This window comes from Ochotona curzoniae, unplaced genomic scaffold (genome assembly GCF_017591425.1).
Source record: "Ochotona curzoniae isolate NIBS_2020 unplaced genomic scaffold, NIBS_Ocur_1.0 scaffold_3208, whole genome shotgun sequence".
Taxonomy (NCBI): Eukaryota; Metazoa; Chordata; class Mammalia; order Lagomorpha; family Ochotonidae; genus Ochotona; species Ochotona curzoniae.
Window position 1 is genome coordinate 51,589,519 of NW_024467106.1, and position 3,724 is coordinate 51,593,242.

The window sequence follows — 3,724 nt, forward strand, 5'->3', positions numbered from 1 at the left end:
GTGTAATTATGCCCAGCCCAACTATCCTCCAAACCCAGTCCACACACAGGCAGATGGGTACCATAGCCTTGCCCAACCTGGTCTGCCCCCAAGCCCTGGCTTTTGTTCTCCCCAGTGGGAGCTACAATGTAACAAGAGAGCCCCAGCAGTTCTCCTACCAGTGCCATGCCTAGATCTTCTGTGTGGTGGCGGGTGCTTCAACCCAGTATGATATGGCCCACTTGCAGTGTCAGTTCTTGCTGGCAGGCATTACAGTCCAACCCAACTGAGTACGGCCTACACTCTGTCCTGGTTTTCATACATGCCAGCAGGGGCTGCAGATTGGCACAGCCCAGCCTCCTTCCAGCCCCAGGTCCTGTGAATGCCAGCTAGGTTCCTGTTAGGTGAGCTCTGTGTTCAGCCTGGCTCAACCCATTACCACATCCAGCTCTCCACACAAACTGATGGATGCTGGAGTCCAACAAAAGCAAGCCTACAAGACCCATACAGAATCTGTGTTCCCAGATCCTGTTCTCTCGTGTCATAGGGGGTGTTGTGGACAACCTCATGTGGTCCACCCCCTGCTCACACATCCGTGAGCACGTGGCCTAGCCCAACCAGGTATGTCCCCCAGCTCCCCCAGTCCCAGCTTTTGCATGCGCCAGTGGGGTGGCAGGTGATGGGCTTCATGTGGGTGCGTGCCATGGCTTTATCAGACATGCTCCCAGCTTCTGCCTCTCCTACCTGTGAGTGCAGTGGCTGACCCAGAATTCATTCCTCTCCTGTCAAACCTACCCACAGCCACTCCCACTCCAGTATATCCCCAGACTCCTTCCAGGCAATCTGCCTGGGGTCAGGGGTGGCATGTTCTAGTTCCGTGTTCCCTGCTTTCCCCAAAAATCTAAATAAAAAAAAAAAGAAAGAAAGAAAGAAAGAAAAATAGAATAGAACAGATAACTACATAGGCACACTAGTATAGTTAACAACAAATTTAGCATTAACGAGGCCCAGAATGTCTGCCAGCCTTGGCTGCTTTTCTCTCAGTAGTGGAACACTTACCTAGGTACAGGCAAGTTATGTGGGCAACTAGGCAGTTACCCAAAGCTGAGGCCAAAAATTTCTTTTCTTAAGATAAAGTCAGAAATCAAGAGAGACTTGGTCTTTTTCCTTTCCAAAGAGCAAAATCAGGGAGAAGCAAGATCCATTTTCATAAGTCCCCATTTTCAAAGAGAGCTCCCCGTTTTTTCTCATTTCACCAGGGACCTGAGTCTAACTACCCATTAGGCCACCTAACTTCTTACACCAGAACTTGGGGATCATTTCTTGGAGATTTGGTAATGTAGCTGCATAGCAGAGTTGAGGTGCAAGGAAAGGGGGTTCTCCCTCTCCAGGATCTTCACCCAAGGAAGTGAGGAGAAAAGATTTAGAGGCAGGTCAGTTGCAGAATTAACAAGTGGCCAGATACAATGATGGGCAAAGAAACTGAGCCACCAAGAAGTCATTTCATTAAATATTTCTTCACCATAAATGTTTTCTGCTACACATGTTAGACTCTTAAACACATGACTTAGTTACCTCTCAAAATCTTTGAAAAAATGCTTAAAATGAACTGAAACCTGCTGGTGAGGGAAATAAATACACATTTATAAAAATATTTTAAATTTATTTAACTTGGAGTTTTCCTAAAACTCCAATTGAATTAGCTTAGAAGCCCATTGCTTCACATTATACAACTAGGAAACTATTAATAAAGCCAAATCTTTCAACACAAAGAATAACATCAATAACTTTATTGTAGCAGCCCCCAAATTGCTCTGGACATTAACTAATGCCTAGCATTTCTTTGCAATGACCCCTAACTTCCCGTAGGCTCAGATAAAACTGTTCATAGAAATTGTTTGTCTTTAAGATTTTTTAAATTGGAAAATCATATCTACAGAGAGAAGGAGATACAGAGAAAAAGATCTCCCATTCACTGGTTCACTGCCCATGAGGCAGCAATGGCCAGCGTTGAGCTAATCTGTTCCAATCTGAATCCAGAGGCTAGAAGCCAGGAGCTTCTTCCCGGTCTCCCACACAGGGGTAGTTTCCCAAGGTTTCATCTTCTTTTGCTTTCCCAGGGCACAAGGGAGGGGGGCGCTTCAGGGGAAGTGGAGCAATCTGGACATTTGGAATCCTGGTGCATGTAAGGCAAGGATTTAGCCACAAGGCTATCATGCTGAGCCCTGATCTGAATCTTTTTATCTTGTCACCTTACTTGTACATTGTCATCCTTTTATTTCTTTTAGAATCCAGAAGAGATTTTCCCACATGATTCTTCCGTTTAGCAAGACTCCCTCAGTAATACCTGGAGCAGAGTTGATGCTCAACAACATTTGTTGAGTTAAACACTGAAGAATAACAGGAGCCATTCAGTTGCAATTATAGTGAATAAAGAGAGGTTGCACACTGTTACATCTCTGCCGGCCAATGCATAGCAGTGAACAGAGTCCTTTCATTCACCACTGGGTCTATACCCTTATGAGCCACAATCTACTATGCCACTTATTCTGAGGTGTGGATTCTACATATACCTGGATAGAAGAAAAGCAAAACCCATTGAAAAAGAGTAAATGATGTCCAGAGGCAACAACCAAGCTCCTGGGATCCTGTCCAAGCCTGGCCCAGCATGCAGCTTTTGCCTTAAGGACTGGCAGCCCTATCTCCTCTGTGGAGATATTGATCCTTAGCCCAGTAAGCAGATGTTGCTAGAAGGATGATGTGTGTAGAATACGAGTGCCTCAGGCTCTGGAAAGTTTCTGTGCTGGTTTCAATGGGAAGCTGGCACCAGTGGGTAGCCAGGACCTGCTTGTCTGTATCACCCTTGTGCTGAGAGAGCCCAGTTGATGTGAAACTTTTAAAAGTAAAACTCCATTGTCTTACCTTGTTGGAATATGTCATTCCACTGTTTGCATCATGACTGTGCAGGGAGTCAAGAACAGTGAACTTGAAAGGTGATTACGTTGTTTAGTGATCAAAAGTTTCAAGGAAGTGCTGATTCACGGCATTTATAACAAGTTATTGGGAACAGAGCGTAAGGATTCATTCATAAGTGCATGTAATTGTGTGGCAACATTTACTGAATGTCTAGTAGATAAAATCACCACCTGCTACTCCAGCATCCCCAGAGCTTTATCTAATTCAGCTACCTGTTAAAAGCCTAGCAAGAGCCAAGAAAGATGGCCCAAGCGTTTGGACCCCTACTACTCATGTGGAAGACTATGTAAGGCTCCTGGCCCCAGGCACTGGCCCAGCTCAGCCCTGACCACTGGGCAGGACGATTAGACTTTCCAATCTGGAATAGAGGAGGAGCAAATGCAGTAGTGGTCAGGGAGAAGATGGGAAAAACAGTTACAGAGAGAACTGGGGAGAGAGAAAAGAGAGATCTTCCACCTGCTTGTTCACTCCCCAAATGGTGGATGGAAGACATCTCTTTTCGTCTCTGTCAGAGCTGAGCTGGTGCAAAGCTAGGAGCCCAGACCTTCTTCCAGGTCTCCCACATCAGCATAATGGCTCACAGCCTTGGATCATTTTTAACTGCTTTCCCAGGCTGTTAGAGGGAAGCCGGATCAGAAATAGAGCAACTGGAACTGCAACTGGCACCCATATGGGATACCAGCACCACAGGTGGAAATTTAGCTCGCTTGCCACCAGAATGGCCCCATTTGTATTTATTCTTAAGAAATAAATGTTTTCCATGATGCGA